The sequence below is a fragment of the Lepisosteus oculatus genome, unplaced genomic scaffold (assembly GCF_040954835.1).
Source record: "Lepisosteus oculatus isolate fLepOcu1 unplaced genomic scaffold, fLepOcu1.hap2 HAP2_SCAFFOLD_78, whole genome shotgun sequence".
In the NCBI taxonomy this organism is placed as follows: Eukaryota; Metazoa; Chordata; class Actinopteri; order Semionotiformes; family Lepisosteidae; genus Lepisosteus; species Lepisosteus oculatus.
This window is the reverse complement of record NW_027168341.1, coordinates 722501-746150: the sequence shown is the minus strand read 5'-3', so window position 1 is coordinate 746150 and position 23650 is coordinate 722501. Positions and strand designations below refer to the sequence as shown.

At 42.7% G+C, this 23650-nt stretch overlaps 4 non-coding genes across 4 annotated transcripts in view; 3 read left to right on the top strand and 1 right to left on the bottom strand.

The window, feature by feature from the left end:
* Nucleotides 1–2005: 2005 nt before the first annotated feature.
* trnar-acg (transfer RNA arginine (anticodon ACG)) lies at nucleotides 2006–2078 on the top strand. The gene has a single exon. It is a non-coding gene; the product is annotated as a tRNA-Arg (tRNA).
* Nucleotides 2079–4459: 2381 nt separating this feature from the next.
* Nucleotides 4460–4532, top strand: trnar-ccu (transfer RNA arginine (anticodon CCU)). Its single transcript has one exon. It is a non-coding gene; the product is annotated as a tRNA-Arg (tRNA).
* Nucleotides 4533–13924: 9392 nt separating this feature from the next.
* On the bottom strand, nucleotides 13925–14006 carry trnas-acu (transfer RNA serine (anticodon ACU)). Its single transcript has one exon. It is a non-coding gene; the product is annotated as a tRNA-Ser (tRNA).
* A 9582-nt stretch (nucleotides 14007–23588) lies between these two features.
* Nucleotides 23589–23650, top strand: part of LOC138235136 (U4 spliceosomal RNA) — a 142-nt gene continuing 80 nt past the window's right edge. Inside the window, exon 1 of the small nuclear RNA XR_011188021.1 lies at nucleotides 23589–23650. This exon is cut by the window's right edge and continues 80 nt beyond it. This is a non-coding gene — a small nuclear RNA (U4 spliceosomal RNA).

Below are 23650 nucleotides of genomic sequence, written 5' to 3'. Positions count from 1 at the left end.
AAATACAGTGTTCCAGCACCTTTGACCTCATCCAGAACGTATCATTTCTTGAAAAGGATTGCTGTCCGAATGCACATCTGAATCCCAAACAGAATCTCTAGTAAAATACGATAATTTGTGAAACAGGCAAATGACTGTCTCAGGGGCCCATTTCTCATTGTCAGACACATGTATGCAATGCTTTCACTGTGCATTGAGCAATAGGGATCAAAAACACCGCAGGTAAGGTTAGAAGTCATGTTCTATGATCATTTCTTTCAGCATTAGGGACTAAATATACTAAACGTATGATGCTAAAATGTTATTTTTACATATATTAATGTAATAAATGATTGCTTATGCTTTATAAACAAATCTAATTATAATAAAAGCTTAAGTTTTGTATTTATCTTGTACCATAGAACATGATTTTCTTTGTATTTCAAGCCCACAAAGTGTCCAAATGATGCACCTTTGATGCTCCAGATGATCTTTTTCTTTTTTTTCCCTCGTACTCGAGGGTCAATTTCCTGTTCCACACGCGATTTCAACATTTTCCTTGGGAGATGTCAAGCCAGCAAGCCACTGCTGTGGTTCAGTGGCCAGCGTGGAGTTCAGTGGCCCTGTTGTACACAGAAAGCACATTGAGCTCCTTGGACATGAAAAGTTCCAGATAAAAGCCATTTGTCATCCTTTCTCTTGGTGTCGATGTTGCTATTGTATGTAAAGGTGGCAACTTGCTCAGCGAGCAGGCGGAGCACACACCGAATGCAGATGTGTCTGAGTGGTGTGTCCAAGTGGCTGCAAAAGGACAGCACTCCTGGGGCGCTGCGGCTTAGTTGGTTAAAGCGCCTGTCTAGTAAACAGGAGGCCCTGGGTCTGAATCCCAGTGGATAACCGCCTACGGCTAGACTTAATTAAATGCAAGTATTCATTTCCTGTCTTTAACGCGACTTGTTTTTCTTAAAATTGATGGAATTTGCAAAACATGAAATACAAACATTGCTAATCAGCGCTAGCGGCTGGCAAAAAAAAAGAAGTCAGCAATGTTTTTTTTCTTTAACCTTAACCCTGCTAATGGAGAAGAGTTAAACGACCGAGTCTATGCAGCTTAAACGGTGCTCATGTCGGGTTCTTAGCTGAAAGGGTGGTAAATCACGCTCACCCCAGTCCTTAATCTTTTAAAGAGGATACAAAATTGAACCTAGTCGCCACATCACATACATCCTGTTCAACGATAAAAAGGTGACATCTATCCTCGATCCAGAGTAAATCCCACGTTGAGGGCATCTTTTTTTTCACTTTACCGTGAATCGGGCTCGGCTGCACAGAGGAGAGAGCAGAGCAATGAGGTCACGGGGACAGGGGAGTCACACGCTGGCGGTTTAAACACGCGGAAGAAAACTGAGGGATCCACAGTATGTGGACCCTCCGTGCGCCATCAGTCCACACTCTGGACTCTGAATCCTGCCATCCAAGTTAAGATCTCGGCGGAACCTGAGGCGCAGTTCCTTCTTAAAACGTAATCTGGTGAGCATTTCTAGAATCGTACTTGTATAGATGCAGCCTTTAATGTGTTGCTAGGTTAAAATTGATGACTTCTTGAACTTCAGTAGGCAACTGCCCTCTTGATTTCGGATTTAATTTCTTTATTACAGGGGCGCTTTTATGAAGACAGAGTCATGTTCAGGTACTTTGCTTGATGGAGGAAGCATATTTCGGACTCTGTGATCTGCTCACCTGGAAAGGTCTGCTGTACTACTACAAGAGAGAAGTAGAGTCTGGAAGAATGGACAATTTTATGATGCTTTGGAAGATAATGTTTTTTTTTTCTTTGAAATCGAAATGAATCAGAATATCAGTGCAAAAGACAAACTCTTGGTTTGGTTTAAAGAGATATGGTTTTAAAACAGACAAGATGTAGAAAACAGGTGTTTCTCACTTTTGGAAAAGAATGGACCGGGGGTAATATTTTACTAGTTGCAGTGCTGATCTCACTGGGTTACAGTCCTGCAGTGTCACACCAGGGCCAGTGGTGCAATGGATAACGTGTCTGACTACGAATCAGGAGATTGCAGGTTCGACTCCTGCCTGGCTCGGGTCGTTTTTAAACGCATCGGGCTACTCCCTAAGTAGTCTGTGCTACTTACTGCATTGTAATCGTACCCAGTAAGAGATTTCCTTCATGTAAATGAACTGCACCTGACAGCTTTAGAAAAACACCTGGGCTCAGTACGGTGCTGAGAGCTCAGCGTTGCTGTTCTAATTAGCACGCACTGCATCGGCTATGAGCCCGAACCTTTCAATTATTCCGATCAGTAAGTCAACACGTAGTCCACATGAACGGTAGAAATATTCTCTTGTCTGTCTCTTGTTTGTATAGAACTGAATGTCCCTGACAATGTACTGTTAGTTTTAATTGAAGAACGGCATTTGTGTTCAAATATACCAGACAAGTTTACGTAACTGCTCATGCGACACTCAGTTGTAATTAGTCAAGAAATAAAGTCGAACAACAGCTGCGGGTTTGATTCTGAACGTATGAGATTGCAGCGCCTTTTACTTTCATTGACAAATGATAGAGATTCGAAGAGAGATCCTTCAGACCAGCAAGCAAACCCACGGCTATTTCGGTTTTCTATCTAGGCAACGTTGGTGTCTGCAATAGCATACATGAAAGCGTGATGCAATTTCTGTGGCTACATTTGTTGCACGTCATGCACAGTAAGAGTGTTTCTAACACCAAATACAAAGTCAACAATTAGCGATCACGCCTTCTCCTCAGTTAACCCACTGAAACCCTTGCTGTTAACAGTTCTTTACTGCCTGCTTTACCAGCACCTACATATCGTGTCGGTTCTTTCAGCTTTATTCATTAGGTTTTCAAAGGCATAAGTAGAGCACCAGAGGTGCGAACGCAAAATGCGTGGTTATCTGAAGAATTGATTTCCACGGCAGCGGGTCCAAACGATTTCGCGTTTTTATAGTACCAGGAAAGGAGAAGCGGCACTTCGCCTCTGCCGCGCAGGCACAAGGCGACGTGCGGCAGACGCCGGAGTCGGCAGGTTTCGAACCTGCGCGGGGAAGCCCCAACGCATTTCGAGCCCATCACCTTAACCACTCGAGCACGACAAATGCGAGCTCAATGCCGCCGCATTCCTCCTATAATCAAACACGGACTGCGAGGTGGCTGCGGAAACCTTTTTAAAGTTGGTCTTCGTTAAAAAAAATACCTTTCCAAGATTCGTGCCGGCAGACAGACACGCCTCAGAGGGTTTAAGGCTGGCTTCACGTTCAAATGGTAAAGTCCCCCAGTCCGGATGTCAAAATGCAACTTTGGCAGACAGAAAAAACATCAACAAACCAAAAATGTGGACAAGGATTTTACAAGCTGCACCACACTGCACTTTCAAAAGCATTTACATTCGTGTTAGACGCAGGAATTGCCTTTGATTTGCGCGCTTACGATCGCCATGGAAAACGAAACAAAACTAAAGCCCTCAGCTCCTGCACTTGATTATAATCCCGTTACGTGTCGAAGCAGGAATTTACGTCATCCTACCACTGCAACACGGGGAATAGAGGGAAATGAGCACAAGCTACGAATTGTCTCTAATCAGTCCCTACAGTTGTAAGACGCCTGGAAGCGTGCACCCCCATCATTAATCTTTGCGCATCTGTGCAAGGTAAACTCTGGAGCAGTCTCTGAAACGGCTCAAAGGAAACACGTGATTGATTCCATGTGCATCTGGGGTTCATTTCTTATTTACATTTAATTCAAGGGAAAGGCTTGGGTCAGTTTCAGACGGCCTCCAACAGCGAGATTCAAGCGCCCCACCTTCAGCCCAATCTGCGCCGCCAGAACGCCAACGGCTCCTCTGGTCTCCGGGGTGCGGTTGTGACCCCGTAACCTAAAGTGTTGGTGGCAGACAAATGGAGACTAACAGGTGATGTCCTAGGACATGACTACATTGTGACACTCGGTGGGGATGGTGACCATTGCTTGGAAAAGAGTGCAAGGCCCCTTTAGAAAAACATTTTGTTAACAGGCATTCTGCCTCAGCCTAAACACCTATAGCTTGCAAAGCGCATGCTATTAGACAGGCACCTCTGCAAGACCTTAAGAGTCTCTTAAACTAGTGATAGTAAGGTGTTCCCAATGGGCGATGTTTGGCTTTCAAATCATCTCTCTGTGGAAGCGCCGCGATGCAGCTGTTTAAGGCTTAGAAGCAGCTGACTGTTTCACTACCTAGCTGATTACTGTCAGTCAGGGAGCTCAGAGGTGAAAAGCCTGTCTGAGAGACAATTCGCCGTCGATCAGTTCAATATGTTCCGTACCAACTCGGCGCACCTGAGATCATCTTGGTAGCTGTGTAGCTCAGATGAGTGAGAGCGTGTGTGTGTGTGTGTACCACCGTGATTGGATGCCGGTCCTTCTCAGGTCACAGTAAACCTTCTGCTGCCTAACTTTCCCCAGTGTGCCCCAGTGGCCTAATGGATAAGGCACTGGCTTCCTAAGCCAGGGATTGTGGGTTTGAGTCCCATCTGGGGTGCTCCTGTCCCATTTTGAGCGTACAAATGTCCTTGTGATTTGCAAAGCTGCAACCCCACCTTACTCAGTGAGCGTCTCTGCTTTTCTCTCACATACAGTTGGGAGAAAAACTTTTGTAAACAGCCCTTCGGAATGATGTGGATTTCTGCATGAATGGCTCCTAACATGTGATCTTATCTTTATCTAAGTCATAATAATTAATAAAGAGAGTCTGATTTAACAAACAACACACGCCCAACATTTGACATTGCTGTTTCTTTATTGACCAAATGGTTAAAACAATCAAGGTCATTGATGGAAAAAGTACGTGAACCCTTATATTAAGGAGCTAGTGGAACCTCCTTTATGACAAAAACCTCAACCCCTACTTTCTGTAGCGGCTGGTCAGACCTGAGCAGCGGTTAGGATGTATTTTGGCCTATTCCTCTATGAAAAACTGTTTCAGTCATGTATATTTTTGGGATGTCTTGCACTGAACGGCCTGCTTCAGATCACGCCACAGTACTTCAATGGGATTGGGGTCAGGACTCTTACTTGGCCATCCCAAAATACGGAATTTCTTCTGTTTCAGCCACTCTGTTGTTGATGTACTCCTTTGTTTTTGTCATGCTGCATGACCCAGCGTCTTTCGAGTTTTAGATCACAGGCAGACACCCTGACATTCTGCTGTAGATTTTCCTGATACATCTTGGAATTCATCGGTCCCTCGATGATTGCAAGCCGTACAGCCTCCGCCATGCTTCCCAGGTGGGATGAGGTTTTGGAGTTGGTATGCAGTGTTTTGTTATCTCCAAACATAACGCTGTGCACATTTACCAACAAGTTCAACTTTTGTCACGTCTGTCCACAGAACATTGTTCCAGGAGTTGCTGTGGAACATCCATGTGGTCTTTAGCAAACTTGAGAGGGGCAGTGGTGGTTTTCTTGGGGGGGAGAGCAGTGGTTTCCTCCATGGTGACCTCGCATGATCACCACTCCTGTTCAGATTTCTTCTTATGGTGGATTCATAAACACAGACATAAGACAAAGTCAACCACCTGTTCGCTAGATCCCATCCCCACTCAGCTAGTCAAAGATTCCCTCGAAGGACTGGCAGGACCTATAATTAGTATGATGAATGCATCGCTTGCGTCAGGCGTTGTACCTGATCAATTTAAGGTAGCGGTTGTTAGACCGCTCCTTAAGAAGTCAAATTTGGATCCACAAGTTCTTAACAACTACAGGCCTGTCTCAAAGGTCCCATTTCAATCTAAAAGTCTTGGGAGAATAGTTGTTGCCCAACGTCAATCGTATCTGGATTCAAATAATATACTTGAGAAATTTCAGTCTGGTTTCTGAAACTGCATTAACAAGAGTCGTAAATGATATTCTCTTAGCTACTGATGCGGGGAATGCAACAGTGCTTGTGCTTCTAGATCTTAGAGCTGCCTTTGACACGGTTGACCTCTCTGTTTTGTTACACAGGCTTGAGTTTGAGGTTGGCTTATCTGGAACCGTCCTTCAGTGGTTTACTTCACATTTTACTCATCGTTTTCATTATGTTCAAATATCTAATAATTGTACTGCTTCATCAATGTCACCAGTTCAATTTGGGGTACCAGAAGATCAGTGCTGGGACCAATATTGCTCTCTCTCTCTACATGCTGCTGCTAGGTAGGATAATCCGAAAAAATAATATGAACTTTCATTCATATGCTGATTGCACTCAAATAAACATTTTGTTTACACCAAACGACAGCTCTTCTATTATCACTTTAGTTAAATGCATTAATGAAGGAAATACTTGGATGTGTGAAAACTTTTTGTTACTCAACTCTGAGAAAACTGAGGATCTGTTGATCGGAGGCAACAATACTGATAGGACTACTATAACTTCAGCACTTAACTCAGAGGATTTAAACATTTGCCTCAAAGAGACAGCACGTTACCTAGGCGGAATATTAGACACAAGGTTCTTAACAACTTGCATTGTTAAGTGCCTTGGGAAGCCCTTGTTGTGAAAGGCGCTATATAGAAATACATTGATTTGAACTGAATTGACAATGTAAAATGTTGTGTGTGTTGTTTGTTAAACAAGACTGTCTTTATTTATAAAAAAATAAAAGGAATTTGCTAGGAATGCAAACGTTAGGTTGCGCTTCTTCATGCTGCATCGTCGGCATGAGTGGAGCTTTTTAAACGTCTGTACTTACTGCGCCCCATAAGAAATCGTTTGTCCCCGTTCAAAAGCGATTGTGCGATGTCCTGCAGTGTTCGCAAAGCAAACCTTTGACAGTTTGAAAAGAGGAATTTATTCTGCTTCCTGTGCGTGCGTGCAGTAGTTACAAAGTTGAAAGTCTTTACATGATCTGCTGCAGTTTTCAGTGGGAGGGCTTTGTCAGATGGCTTGGAAAAACGCACTGTGTTTCGGCTCGGGAAACATCATGAGAAGTGTCCTGCATGTTTTCTGTGTATAGCTGTCTTTTAACGCATACAGAATTCATTCGAAATCATTGGATTCTCCAATTAACAAGGGTCCCTTAAAGGATGAGTCAAAGTAACGTCTAATCGGATTAGTTTCCTTAGAGCTGGTTCAGAGTTTGCTCAAGAGTTTACCTTTCACAGATGCGCAAAGAAGAATGTTGGGGGTGCACGCTTCAAGGTGCCTTACAGCTGTAGGGAGTGATTCGAGACGATTCGTGGCGTGTGCTCGTTCCCATATACCATACGCCCCGGGGTGCAGTGCTAGGATGACGTACAATACCGCTTGGGCATGTAACGGCGTTATATGCAAGTGCGGGACGTGAGGGTTTTCGTTTGTTCGTTTTGTTTTGCTCTGCTTTGCTTTGTTTCATGGTCAAGAGGCGTAAGGTAAGTCGTAATCCAGGGAGAACACTGGTGGCAAACAGTCCGAGGTGAGAGGCGAGGTCCAAAGTCGAAAAGGCAGAAGGGGAGTCCAATATCCAGAATAAACGAGGTAATGGAAAAAACGCCAGGTAGAGCTCTCAAGGAGTAGACTCAATACCAGCGGGAAGCAGGTAAAGATGGTAAAAATAGCACTGCGTACCGCACGGTGGAGTGTGTGCAGGTGGGTTAACTCGTGCGGCGGCGTTTGTTAATAATCACCCACTGCTGGTGCTGATTAGATCGCTTAAGAGTTGGTCTTAACTGCCTGGCGGTCATGACAAGCTCCTCTTTAAGCTGTGGTTTAGTTTTGCATTCATGTGTTTCTAGAGCAGTTATTTATGGGGGTGGGTGGGTCTTTCACAGAGGCTCAGGACAAATCCCCTGCATGAAAGTCTACTGTGTGCGTTCAAACAGGTCAAGAGCCAGGCAGGAGGACAATGGACAGAAGCAGCAACGAACTAAAAATAAAAGAACGAATATGAAAAAGCCACCATCTTTTTCTTTTTGACATTTTCCGACTTTCATGCAAGCCAGGACAAAGTTGCTCGTAGCTACTTGTGGATTCAAATACTCTATCGAGTGCTTTGATGAGTTTTTGCAATTTGATTGTCGTCCTGTCAGCCTGTTTCTGTTTTTTTTTTCAATCTAGTGATGGAAAGTAAGAGGGAAATGATGGAGCAATCAATAACCGCTCCGGAAAAATGGCAGAAAGAAATGGCCCGTCACTAAGGACATTTGTGAAGCAGAGGAGTGACATCACCACAAAGGCGACTTATTCTGCTGATCGTTTTGGTGAATAATGATTGAGGCGCGTTAAGAGAAAGGTAGCTGCGTCAGCATGCTTAGGCTGCAAAGGATAAAGCAAAGGTTTACTCCATGCTGAAAAGAGAAGAAAAGAAGCACAACGTTTCGGCTGTGGAGCCTTCTGCTCCATCTTCTTTAGCGATGGTGATGATGTTTACATTGGAAAAACTGAGACACGCATACTGGAGGGGCTTGAACCACCAACTTTTCAGTTAACAGCCAAATGTACTAACCGATTGCACCACAGAGTCTGACGGTCTTTTGTGCTCCCTACATTTGCAGGTTTATGGTCAAAGAAAACAATCGTTTGCGCTTCTTGTAGCCAGCAATATTTTTTCACTGACAACCAAGAAATTGATTTCATCTTTCACAAAATGTATGGATTTCTTCAAAAACAAGTTATTCCAGAAAGGAAATGAATTCTTGCATTAAACTGAACAAAGCTGTACATGTTTGTCTGAAATGATACATTTGGCACAACAAGACACGGAGAGAGGCACCGCTGGTATTCAGACCCAGGATCGCCTGCTTACTAGGCAGGCACTTTAAGCCACTAGGGAGCACCGCACTTTTACAGACACTTGGACACATCTGCGCTCGGTGTGCACTTAACATAATCTCTGAGCCCGTTGCCTCTTTCCCGTTTAATAGCAGAACTGACGCCAAGAGAAATGATGAGAAATGGCATTTATCGGGCACTTTTCATGTCCAAGGAGCTCAATGCCCTTGACACCTCCCCAAGGCGACGGAGCTGTGCATTCTTTGGCGACACCATTTTTTCTTTTGTTTAATTTCTATACTTATTGGTAGAATAAAAACGATATGTCATGTACTGTAAGGTAAATGTCTCTTTTCATGGGGAAAGCTAGCACCAGAAAATGTTGTGTTTAGAAGAAGTGATTTAACATGACACGTGACCTAATTTACCGGAGCAAAAGCTCACCCAGCAAGCCCTGCTTTACTTCTACAGGAGAGAAGTACTGTAGAGTCTGCAAGATGTTCAGCTGGGTAGCTACGTCAGCATGCCTCGGCTGCAAAGGAACAAGTAATAGGTTTATTGCATGCTGAAAAGAGAAGAACGGAAACACAGCGTTTCAGCTGTGAGGTCTTCTCACACCTGAAGAAGCCTCACACCTGTAAAAGGCTCCATGGTTTTCTTTCTTCTCTTTTCAACATGGAATACACCTATTGTCTGCAAGATGTGACAATTTAATGGTGTTTTGGAAGAAAACCTTTTTTCTTTGAATTCAAAATCAATCGGAATTTCAGCACGACACAACACTTTTTCTGTTTTAAGGAGATGATATTTTAAACCTGATAAAAATAGTAGGAAACACAAGTTTCTTGCTGTGAAAATTTAGATGGGGAAGTGTACTACTAGTAGCAGTGTAGAGCTCTCTGTGGTGGAGTCCAAGCGCATGTTCTATGGGCCAGTGGCGTAATGAATAACGCGCCTGACTTTGGATCAGAAGATTGTAGGTCTGAGTCCTGCCTGGCTCGTAAGGCTTTTAAACCTCTCAGGTTCCTCGGTAACAGGTTGCCGTCATGTATATGAACTATAGAAAAGCATTTGCCACAACCCATAAATTAGCACGCAAGTGCGGGCTAGTTAACACAGAACTGTATGGAGATCATCTCCAGCTCCGAGCTCAATTGCAATGAAAAAACATGCAGAACAGAACTGGAGAGCAGCTGAATTTGTGCTCAGTAGGGTGGGGAGGACTCAGCATTGCTATTGTTCTAATTGGCATGAACTGCAGGGGATCTGAATCAGAACATGTCAGTTAGTTCGATCATTGCGTCAATATGTAGGCCACGTTAATACAGAATTATTACTTTGTCTGTCTCGTCTTTGTATATAGCTGAATGTCCCTGACAATTTCATGTTAGTTTTTAAGAACGACATTGGTGCTAATATATACATATATAGCATATAAGGAACACATAAACGTTTAGTCCATGCTGAAAAGATAAGAAAATCGCCACAACGTTTCATCTTGGAATAAATCTTTACTTGTTGTTTTGCAGCCTACCCATTCTGACCTAACTCCTCCCTTGAAATTCCCTAACAGATAAGGGTACGTAACGGCTCATGCCATGCTCAGTTGCAATTTGTCCCAAAACAAACAAGAACAGCAGCTGAGGGTTTGAGTTTGAACATGCACTGTATTAAAGCAGCTTTTATTTCCATTGATAAATGCTAGATATTCCTACAGAGATTCTCCAGGTGAGTAAGCGATTCCTGTTTCTGTTTCTATTTCTGTTTCATATATATATACAGTATATATATATATGTTACATGTGTCTCTGCAATAGTATAAATGTGTTATACACTATCAGGGGCTGCTTTTTTGTGCACCTCATCTAGAACAAGGGTTTTTTTCATTTATGTTTGTGGACCTTCACCATTTGAGGAAGTTACAGGTATGGTGAGCAATGACTGACAATGGAACGTACTGCGTATTCCTCACAGAAGTGTAAGCAATTTGTTCTAAAAAACACCGGCTAAAGTCCAACATCGTTAGCAATCTTATTACTTAAACAGAATTAACATCAATAAACTGTAAGGTGCTGGTACATGCGAGTAGATTTGATTTTCTATTAAACAAAAATGCAATTACAGCTCTAAAAAGGTCAACCTAGACTTCTGTAACAGATCTGTTCAGGTCATCGCTGTTCCTCTGACCTTGTGAGTCTTTGGAATTTTAAAAGTGTATTTTGCTTGCCTTTCATGTGGTCTGTGTACAAGTCACTGTGGCGTATGCGGTCCTACACAGCCTTGCTATAGACGTGACGAGCCTCCGCTACGTTGCAATGGAGAACAGGTTCAGTATGGAGCTGCCGAGAAAATTCAGCTGGAAAGCTCGTTGCAGAAAAGCATCGTTATCTGCGTCCAGCTGCAAAGCGTCACTAGTGGGTGCTGAAGAATCGATTTCACAGGCTGCGGGTCCAGGCGATTTAGAGTGTTAAAGGTCCCAGCGAAAACAAAACAGCGCTGGTCCTTTTACACGCACGCACGAGAGCAAATGCAAAGGACACCGTAGTCGGCAGGATTTGAACCTGCGCAGGGAGACCCAAACAGATTTCAAGTTTGTTGCCTTAACCACTCGGCCACGATTACAGCGAATACTGCAGCTGTTGGCGTCTTGCTACAATCGAACAGGGAGTGCGAGGCGGCGGCGGCGGCAACTTTTTTCAAGTTCGCTCTCCGTTTAAGAAACCTTTTACGCCATACGTGTAAGCAGACACACACACCTCAGAGGACTTAAGGGTGGCTTCAAGTTGGAATGATAAAGTCTCCCCGTTCGGACATGAAAATAGAACTTTCTTAGACAGAAAGAAATCAACAACGGAGACATGTGGACGACGATTTCAGTCACTGCACTTTGAATAGCATTTTTACTCGAGTTACAGGAGATGCACGAATGGCCCTTGACCTACGCTCTTACGAATGCCTTGGAACATTCAAAGAGAACAGCCCTCAAGTCTTGCGGTTTATTATAATGCTGTTGCGTGTCGAGGCAGTATTTGACTTCGTCCTACCGTTGAGACACGGGGCGTACTGTAAATGAACTGCACCTGACAGCTTTAGAAAAACACCTGGGCTCAGTACGGTGCTGAGAGCTCAGCGTTGCTGTTGTTCTAATTAGCACGCACTGCATCGGCTATGACCCGAACTTTTCAATTATTCTGATCAGTAAGTCAACACGTAGTCCACATGAAAGGTAGAAATATTCTCTTGTCTGTCTCTTGTTTTTATAGAACTGAATGTCCCTGACAATGTACTGTTAGTTTTAATTGAAGAACGGCATCTGTGTTCAAATATACCAGACAAGTTTACGTAACTGCTCATGCAACACTCAGTTGTAATTAGTCAAGAAATAAAGTCGAACAACAGCTGCGAGTTTGATTCTGAACGTATGAGATTGCAGCGCCTTTTACTTCCATTGACAAATGATAGATATTCGAAGAGAGATCCTTCAGACCAGCAAGCAAACCCACGGCTATTTCGGTTTTCTATCTAGGCAACGTTGGTGTCTGCAATAGCAGACATGAAAGCGTGATGCAATTTCTGTGGCTACATTTGTTGCACGTCATGCACAGTAAGAGTGTTTCTAACACCAAATACAAAGTCAACAATTAGCGATCACGCCTTCTCCTCAGTTAACCCACTGAAACCCTTGCTGTTAACAGTTCTTTACTGCGTGCTTTACGAGCACCTACATATCGTGTCGGTTCTTTCAGCTTTATTCATTAGGTTTTCAAAGGCATAAGTAGAGCACCAGAGGTGCGAACACAAAGTGTGTGGGTATCTGAAGAACTGATTCTTCTGATGACTACAGAGAGCTCGCCGCTGCCGCATTCCTCCTTTAATCTAACACGGAGTGCGAGATGGCTGCGGAAACTTTTTCTAAGTCGCTCTCCGTTAAAAAAAAAATACCTTTCACAAAATACGTGCCGGCAGACAGACACGCCTCAGAGGGTTTAAGGCTGGCTTCACGTTCAAATGATAAAGTCTCCCCGTCCGGATGTCAAAATGCAACTTTGGCAGACAGAAAAACATCAACAAACCACAAATGTGGACAAGGATTTTACAAGCTGCACCACACTGCACTTTCAAAAGCATTTACAATCGTGTTAGACGCAGGAATTGCCTTTGATTTGCGCGCTTACGAACGCCATGGAAAACGAAACAAAACTAAAGCCCTCAGCTCCTGCACTTGATTATAATGCCGTTACGTGTCGAAGCAGTAATTTACGTCATCCCACCACTGCAACACGGGGAATAGAGGGAAATGAGCACACGCTACGAATCGTCTCAATCACTCCCTAGAGTCGTAAGGCGCATTGAAGGGTGCACCCCCATCATTAATCGTTGCGCCTCTGTGAAAGGAAAGCTGTTGAGCAGTCTTTGAAACAGCTCGGATGAAACACTTGATTGCTTCCATGTGCATCAGGAGCCCATTTCTTATTTTCACTTCACGCCGCCCAAAGCATTTCTAACACAGGAGATTCGCGTTTGGGAATGCTCCCTGCCCTACAAATAAAACAGGTCTACGGGTCTGAAACCTGCTCCACGGAAAACAGTTCTGTTGCGCTTTTGATCAAAGGGAGATTCGCTGTTCTTACTTTTTGATGACATAACACCCAAAGGAGCTTCTTTGGAGCTGGATTCCAACCAGCATCCTAAAGTTTCTTGGCGGTATCCTTTACAGTCCTCTGTTCGGTCGACAAGGGACAGAAGGGGGCAGCTTTCCTCACACATACAGTGCAATGTACTGTAGTGTTCCCGTTCATTGAATTCGCAGTTCTGCATCAGACCTCTAACTCGTTTCCTTAGCTTGGATTTAAGCCACGAAGCAGGCTTCTAGTGTATAAACGTCTAGAGGAATCACAAACTATTTGAGAGGCCATCATCCCAGGGGGAACTGACAAAGTCTATCCCTAAACACCTAGCGCAGTCTCTCGAGAGACTGTCAAAAATCGCTTTCTCCGTTTCTCCGTGCAAGTAAGTGAAAACGCGGTCTCAACCCAGAGCCACTTGGCAGCAGCGGCACGTAAATACTGTTACTGCCACTGCTCGATACCGACGTTAGCCTACTATACCATGTTCAGCCACCGCTAGAAAATGTACGGCTCTAGTACCGGAGCAAACAACAGGAGGACCAACGTCGAACAGGCACACATATCAGACATGGAAAGCGACGAGGACGGGATTCGAACCCATGCGTGCAGAGCACAATGGATTAGTAGTCCATCGACTTGGCCACTCGGCCACCTCGTCGAAACTTGATGGGTAATGCGCTCCTGTCTAGTAAACAGGAGATCCTGGGTCCGAATCCCAGCGGTGCCTTCTTTGTTCTGTCTTCTCGAACAGAACTGGTCCTTATGGACAACCGCCTACGGCTAGACTTAATTAAATACAAGTATTCATTTCCTGTCTTTAACGCGACTTGTTTTTCTTAAAATGGATGCAACTTGCAAAACATGAAATACAAACCTTGCTAATCAGCGCTAGCGGCAGGCAAAAAAAAAGTCAGCAATGTTTTTTTTCTTTAACCTTAACCCTGCTAATGGAGAAGAGTTAAACGACCGAGTCTATGCAGCTTAAACGGTGCGCACGTCGGGTTCTTAGCTGAAAGGTTGGTAAATCACGCTCACCCCAGTCCTTAATCTTTTAAAGAGGATACAAAATTGAACCTAGTCGCCACATCACATACATCCTGTTCAATGATAAAAAGGTAACATCTATCCTCGCTCCAGAGTAAATCTTACGTTGAGGGCATATTTTGTTTCACTTTACCATGAGTCGGGCTCTGCTGCACAGAGGAGAGAGCAGAGCAATGAGGTCACGGGGACAGGGGAGTCACACGCTGGCGTTTTGAATACGCGGAAGATCACTGAGGGATCCACAGTATGTGGACCCTCCGTGCGCCATCAGTCCACACTCCGGACTCTGAATCCTGCCATCCGAGTTAAGATCTCGGCGGAACCTGAGGCGCAGTTCCTTCTTAAAACATAATCTGGTGAGCATTTCTAGAATCGTACTTGTATAGATGCAGCCTTTAATGTGTTGCTAGGTTAAAATTGATGACTTCTTGTATTTCAGTAGGCAACTGCCCTCTTTATTTCGGATTGAATTTCTTTATTACAGGGGCGCTTTTATGAAGACAGAGTCATGTTCAGGTACTTTGCTTGATGGAGGAAGCTCATTTCGGACTCTGTGATCTGCTCACCTGGAAAGGTGTGCTGTACTACTACAAGAGAGAAGTAGAGTCTGGAAGAAGGGACAATTTTATGATGGTTTGGAAGATAATGTTTTTTTTTCTTATGCTGAAAATGAAAGGTAGTTGTTTCTATATGGACTCAGTCTTTGGAATTTGTATATATATATATTTCAGTGATCCCTCAGCCATTGCTTCTGTATTATAATTCAATTTCTCTTTTAAAATTCCTTCCCCACTCCTAGGACATGCAGTTGCTGAACTCCACAATGGCTTCTATTGGAAAGTCTGTGACTGAGACCAAGTAAGTGTTCACTTTTTTATGAAACCATTATTTATTTTGGAGCAATGAGCAATTCTTATATAAATGCAATAAAATCATTATGCTCAAACTATGAGAGAGAATTTTAAGGATAATTTAAGAAATCAGTCTAAGCTTGTTTCTATACAAAGATGGTATTATTTATTTTCAAAGGAAACCCGCGAGGATTCCCCTGGTGTGCAAGATGTGCCTGAATACTTTTGATCAGCTTCCTGCTCACTTGAAGAGGGCATGTATGAAGCACGCCACGGCAGAAGAGATCAGGATGGCCTCTCAACAGGCGAGGGAGGACATGATGAATCACCTGAAGAACGGGGTCATCGTGGATTACCACAGAATAGAGATCGTGTCTGGTGAGGCAAACAGGATAGTGGTTGTAAGACTGCTAGAGTCCTTGGGCCTTTTTGTACATGGGAAGCCTGAAGACACATCGGCAAGGTGAGATATTTTTAATCTGTAAGGCTTCTGTAGTTTCTTTTTGAAATCATTGTTACAACATATTATGTAAAAGCATGTTGAAAAGAATCTACCTGCATTCCAGCGGCCCTGAGCAAGAGGCCGCTGTCCAGGAGGAAGAGATGCCAGAGGCTGCTCTAGAAACTGAAACAGAAACGGATAAGGAAGGGGAAGATGTGAGCTCTGAAGAACTCTATCAGCAGTAAGACTTTTTATTTTTCAGATGTATGTATTTTTTACTAAAATTCTAATTTGTCTTATAGGTATAAAATGTTTAAACCGGTGTTTTATATCCTTACAGGCCCTGAGTAGTTAAAAAGTATCAGCAGGCCGGAAGAGAGTGGCCCAAGCTGGACTCTATAGAAAGCACTCCCTGGATGCTCCTCTCCTGATTGGATTCAAACAGTACCTTACCAAGGATCTGGGAGTGGCAAATTATTCTCAGGAGGTATTTATTTTTTAAAGGCATTAAAAATTAAGCAATGGTATCTTCATTGTAAATGTTTTTATTTCTTAGCTTAAAATTCACCCATGTGAAATGATGTCAGCCATAAACATCATGACTCTATATTTCCTACCTGAATCTATTCTACTTAAATTATTACATTATACACAATTTGAGTTCATTTTAAAAAGTAAAAGGTAATGAAAGGAATGCATTTTTATAAGAAAGATAATACCGATATGCATGTGATAATCTTCCTTATATCATGTAGTGCGTCATTTGGACACTTTGTGGGCTTGAAATACAAAGAAAATCATGTTCTATGGTACAAGATAAATACAAAACTTAAGCTTTTATTTTAATTAGATTTGTTTATAAAGCATAAGCAATCATTTATTACATCGCTTCTTGAATTAAATCTTTTGACAAGAGGTAAGACTTCTATTTTACATTTAAACCCATGTTTAGCTGTGTTTTTTAGATTTAACTGAACCAATTTCTGTGTGTGATAATGTCCTTGAATTCTGACAACATCACACTAAATTACATGATATAAAACAGCTAATGTTTCTAGAGATAAAGTTTCTGGGATGCTTCTAATTACTTTTTATTACCAGGGACAGTTTAATTCACCTTGTACAGTACTGAAAGACCAAGATGCTTTTTTTTAAAGTTATTTAACATTTTATAGAACTTTGTCTACTATGGCAACATGATGAGCTTGGTGAAACTTGGAAAAATACTGCTTGGCCACTTATCTTAAGATAAAGATAGGATAAAGGTTTATCTTTTGCACCTACCTGACCCCCAGGGAAGGCCAATGCTTTCTCAGTTGATGGTTCCCTACAGTAGACTGTACCTTATCTTCAAAGGTAATGTATATTGACCCAAATCAGTTTTGGAATCCAATCTACTGACGAGATGGAGCACATCCTTTTTTCAGGATTTTAGCATCATACGTTTGGTATATTTAGTCCCTAATGCTGAAAGAAATGATCATAGAACATTTGGACACTTTGTGGGCTTGAAATACAAAGAAAATCATGTTCTATGGTACAAGATACATGTGTCTGACAATGAGGAATGGGCCCCTGAGACAGTCATTTGCATGTTTCACAAACGATCGTATATGACTAGAGATTCTGTTTGGGATTCGAATGTGCATTCGGACAGCAATCCCTTTCAAGAAATGATATGTTCTGGATGAGGTCAAAGGTGATGAAACACTGTATTTAGGATGTGTTTGCAGTGATTGTGTGTCTCCTGCTTCAACGCAGTGAAATATAGATGTGCTCCTGTAATTCATTGGTACATGCCCAGGGCAGTAAGCAGTCTGAGGATTTATTTCCAGACGGCATAGAGCAGTGAAGCAGTGAAGTAGTGCAACACACTGGATCATTATATTATTAGAATCTATTCTACTTAAATTATTACATTATACACAATTTGAGTTCATTTTAAAAAGTAAAAGGTAATGAAAGGAATGCATTTTCATAAGAAAGATAATACCGATATGCATGTGATAATCTTCCTTATATCATGTAGTGCGTCATTTGGACACTTTGTGGGCTTGAAATACAAAGAAAATCATGTTCTATGGTACAAGATAAATACAAAACTTAAGCTTTTATTTTAATTAGGTTTGTTTATAAAGCATAAGCAATCATTTATTACATTAATATATATGAAAATAAAATTTTAGCATCATATTATTACATACAGGTCTCTAGCTTCAACACAGTGAGATATATATATATGCTCAGTGATTTATTGGTACATGCCCAGGGCAATAATCAAAATGAGGATTTATTTTCAGATGGGCTACAGGTAGTGTTGTGAAATTCTTCAACACACTGGAACGCAGATTTAGACCTCCTGCACTCTTACTCCTTAAAAACCAAAGAAATGAAGATATGTAGCAATCACATTGTAACAGGGGTGACAGTGACTTAATGCTTATACTAGTGGACTTCTGGTACCTTTAGGGTACGGTGTTCCCTGAAGGGCTCTCAAACCCCGCATTTCAGATGCCTAGCTGTATCGCCGATGTGTTGCACCTCAGAATCACTTTTAAACCTTACCTCTGGTATCTTTAATCCCTACTGCTCAACGCATGGTGAAAGTATTGCATAATTGTGTCTGAAAATGAGCAATGTGCACCTGAGAGACTCATTTGCCTGTTTCACAAATGATCATATTTGACTAGAGATTCTGTTTGGGATTCAGTTGTGCATTCTGACAGCAATCCCTTTCAAAAAACGATACATTCTGGATGAGGTCAAAGGTGCAGGAACACTGTTACTTGTTCCTTTATAACCCGGTTATTGATGTCATTAACAACATTAATCCCAAACAGAGCTGTTGGACTCCCTCCTCTGGCCGTTTTCCACCAGTTGATTATTTCATCAACCAATGCACTAATCAAGCTCCCAAGGCACTCTCTATACCCAGTAAACATAGGTCTAACCTCACCCAAGGAGAAAATCAGGCGCTCCAGTCTCTCCGCAACAGGGATGATATCGTCATCAAACCAGCGGACAAAGGATGTGCTGTTGTGGTGTGGCGTAAGGATCTATATATCTTTGAAGCCTCTAGACAACTAACTGACACTTCTGCCTACCTCCCTCTCCAACAGGACCCTACCACTGACTACCAAAAGGAAGTGGTATCCACCATTTCCCTTCTTATCAGCAGTAACGAGCTCCCCCAGGAGGCGAACCGGCTCATCATGGAACATCCACAGGTATCTCAATTTTACCTCCTCCCCAAAATCCACAAACCGGACACCCCTGGACGCCCCATCGTATCAGCATGTAACTGTCCAACTACTTACATCTCAGCCTTTCTCGACAGCCTCATGAGACCGCTGGTTGAAGATCTTCCCTCATACATCAAAGACACCAACCACGCGCTCCAACTTTTCAATGATTTCCAATTTCAGGGTACCGAATGCCACATTTTTACCATGGACATCACATCTCTGTACACCGTCATTCCCCATAATGACGGCCTTACAGCCCTCAAGCACACGCTGGACAAACACACAGTGCTTGATCCACCCACCCACACCCTGGTACGCCTTGCAGAATTGGTCCTCACACTGAACGCATTCTCTTTCAATAATCTTTTTTACCAACAGGTCAGTGGAGTTGCCATGGGCACCAGAATGGGACCCAGCTATGCCAACATTTTTGTCGGCTGGGTAGAAGAACGCTTCTTCGCTTCCTACACTGGCTATGTCCCTGACCTCGGCTGGGTAGAAGAACGCTTCTTCGCTTCCTACACTGGCTATGTCCCTGACCTCTACAAGTGATATATTGATGACTGCGTCGGTGCCGCCACATGCTCCAGCGATCAGCTTGAGTTCTTCCTGCACCATTTAACCAACTTCCACCCGTCCCTCAAATATACGGTTAACATATCTTCCACCACTCTTCCGTTTCTAGACATCCACTTGTCTATCAACTACCCCCGACTGTCCACTTCAGTTTATTACAAACCCACGGATTCACACAGCTACCTCCTGTACAGCTCATTTCACCCCAACCATACTAAAAACTCTCTTCCTTTTTCACAGTTCCTTAGGTTACGATGACTATGCAGCGATGACATCGACTTCGAGAACCAAGCCCTCGAAATGTATTCATTTTTCATCAACAGAGGATACCCCAGCAGTGTGATTGACAGGGCCCTTGCCCCAGCCAAAAACACCCCCTGGACCATCAACCCGATCAGGAACTCCCGCCGTAACAACCACATTCCTTTGGTGCTTCCTTACCACCCTAACACACTTCCTATCCCCAGGACCATTAACCACAACTTTTCCATCCTACAGGATGATCCCTCCATTGGGGCCCTCTTTTCTGATCACCCTATCATCTCATATCGCCGACCACCTAATCTGCGTAACCTCCTTGTTCACAGCTCCCTTGACCGCCCTCAACAACCATCCACACCAGGCACTTTCCCTTGCAACAGAGCTCGTTGTATCACCTGCAAGTACACAGCCACCACCACAATCATTCAAGGCACCTCAGGACAATTCCGGATCACCCAGACAGCATCTTGTACTTCCAGCAACCTCATTTACTTTATCTCTTGCAGTAAATGTCCAGCCATCTACATTGGAGAAACAGGAAGGAGACTCGGAGACCACTTCAGAGAACACGTCAGGGCTGTGAAGATTAAAGATCTCTCCAAGCCCATTGTTTCTCATTTCACCTCTGACGGCCACGACCACTCTAATCTCTCCGTCTTTGTTCTCAAAAACGTTTTTCCGAACTAATACATCAGAAAGACCACCGAAACTAAAATTATTCTTCAGCTAGGATCACACATTCTCCCTTCCCTTAATAACAGACTACTGTTCTTTTAAATTTTCTCCATTCATTGGAAGTTTCATTTCACACCTCTCTGCACCCATTCTGACTTCACACCTCTTGATTGGCCTCTCTTTCTGTCCCCTGCTCCCGCCTCTCACTCCTCCTCCCTCCCAACCTTTGTTCTCCCGCTACTTTACCTCTGCCTACTTCCCTGTCTCTCTCACACCTGAAGAAGGCTCCACGGCCGAAACGTTGTGTTCTCTTTCTTCTTTTTTTCAGCATGGAATAAACCTATTACTTGTTCCTTTGCAGCCTACGCATGCTGACGCAGCTACCCACCTGAACTACACTGTAGCTAGGATGTGTTTGCAGTTATTCTGTGTCTCTAGCTTCAACACAGTGATATATATATATATGCTCACTGATTTTTTGGTACATGCCCAGGGCAATAATCATTATGAGGATTTATTTCCAGATGTGCTAGGGGTAGTGTTGTGAAATACTTCAACACACGGGATCGCAGGTTTAAACCCCCTCCACTATTACTCCTTAAAAACCAACAAATGCAGATATGTAGCAATCATATTGTAGCAGACACTCATTTGCCTGTTTCACAAATGATCATATTTTACTAGAGATTCTGTTTGGGATACGGATGTGCATTCTGACAGCAATCTCTTTCAAAAAATGATTTTACCTTATCGCGGCTTTGCCCTCTTGCCTCTTTGGATAATATCTCCATCTTGTGGTCGTTGTTGGTAATGTCTAGACACTATCTCCATCTTGTGGTCGTTGTTGGTAATGTCTTCTTATGCCCTTTTTTATTTCAATTCTCTATTAGTTGATTCTAGAATCTCTAGAATAGAGTTGAAAACATCAGTTTTATAGCAGACAATATGACATTATTTATAGTCCAATTAGAAATGTATTACCCTGTTTTTAACATAATAAGAAATTAAAACTAAGTTTGAAACACCAGGGAACATAAAAAATGATTTTTAGGAAAACCATGAGGTTCTCTGTGTCCGATGCCTGCAAGGGGAGAAAGCTAGAATCCTTTGATTTTTCAAAATTTGAAAATAAACATCATATAACAACAGCTTTCATTCCTAGGAGTGAAAAATAACCATTTTTGAAGACATATTAGTTTCTAAAACACTACAATAAAGTTAAAAACATCTGTTTTATATTACATTATTTTTTGTGAAATTAGTCATTTTTTGCACTATTTGTAATATAATTTCTAATTAAAAGTGTTTAAAATTAAGTTTGGAACAACAAGGAATACAAAAAAAAAAGATTTTTAGGAAAACCATGACGTCCTCTGTGCCCGATGCCTGCAAGGGGAGAAAGCTAGAATCCTACACAGGCTTCTGGAGCTCTGGCCTGGCTAAAGAGGCTGAATTTATCCCCTTCAAAGCTCCATGAAAAATGATCATTTAAAATTTGAAAAAAAACCCATCATATAACATCATACAGATGCAGCCATTCAAAATGCGCTATAAAAACCCGCGGTACAGTAACCTACCCACAAGCCACTGCAGGGCACCGGAGGGCACCGCGGTAAGTGATTGGCTGGCCAAAATGACCGACAGGGGCACTGGTGGTGTATTGGTTAGTAGTGAAAAGATTTAATCATTTAATGACTTTACTGTGCACATTTTAATCCGCTTAGTTTTGAATATTTATATGGATTTTACCACTAAAGGGAAATTTTAGTAGCTGAGCATAAAGAGAAGAGGAGCATAACGCATCTGAAGGTCATAAACGATATTAATTTAGGAACATAAACATTACTGTATTACATAAACTGTACTGTGTATGGCTGGTCTTGGTAGTTTAAAGAAAAAATACACACCAGTCTTCCATTTCTCCCTAAACATTTTAAGCATGAAAGTTTTATGAAACGGTACCCAAATATGCGATTGCTGTATAGAATGAATTTTAATTTTAAAAAATGATTTAACACGAACATTAAGCTGTTTACATCTTCCGCCTGAGAACAGTCACCCGTTGCTACCCAACGCAGAAACACAGCCACTAACTAGCAAAGAGAGGACATTAGCTAGCCAATATGATAAAGAAATAAATGATTATTTTGTTTATTTCTTTTGCAAAATTATTTGAACATTTCCATCGATTGTACAAGCACTTGGAAACTGTCCAATCCCTAGTTCATCTGGCATTTTACCGGTCTGGCGCCGGTCTGTGTTTTCTAAGATATAATGCCAGCGAACTCTTGTTTTTATGTCCACTATAACAGACAATCTCCTTTGCTTTTAACCGAGCGTTTAATAATTTCCTAAAATGAAAATGATTTACTTTATTTCCCTCACGGGATCAATAAAAGTATCTATCATCTGTCTAAACTATGGGACAGAATTCTGGTGTCACGGACGTCCAAAGGGACTAACTGTGGGGAGCAGGAGAGCGGAAAAAGACCCATATGCGTAGCGGCGAGACGGGAAAAAGGCCCGGGCTCATAGTGCAAAGAGTTCAGGAATGCCGTATAGAAACCTATGCCCTCAGGGAGCGGACGTGGGGCGCCCTGGTGCTAGGCGGGTCTCAGGACATCCGAACGTCAATGCTGATCCAGGACAGAGTGCAAGACCCGGGAATATATAGCCCAAGGGACAGAGAGGGACAGGAAGGACAGCAGACCGGAAACTAGGGACAGGACAGAGAAGGAGCGCCCTCAGGCTGCAGAGGGCATGACATCTGGGGTCTCCCCATACCAGAGTTAATGGTAGGGCTTCAGAATGGTGATTGGCTGACACCATCTGACACCCCTCTGATTGGAGAAAAAAGACGTGCTGGTTTGCTATACATACTGTACCAGGAAGAGGATTTCTTTCTATTCGAAACGTGTATTTTAAGTTTAAGAAGTAAAAACCTTACAGCGTACACAGATTTCTAAACTGATCAGGATCGTTATCTTTGTCTTATGCATAATAATGTTCAACGCTCTGTCCAGCAATTTAATAATAAACTTTATTTTATATAGCGTTTTAAACGAATAAGTAATTAGATTGCTCATAAACTTAATCATGAACCATGTTGATTTCCATAGGATCCCCGCGGTTGCCTGGCAACCGTCAGCTTTGCGCAGTGGCAGTATCGTAGCCTGTGACGTTAAGCCGAGGCGCGATTATTGCTAGT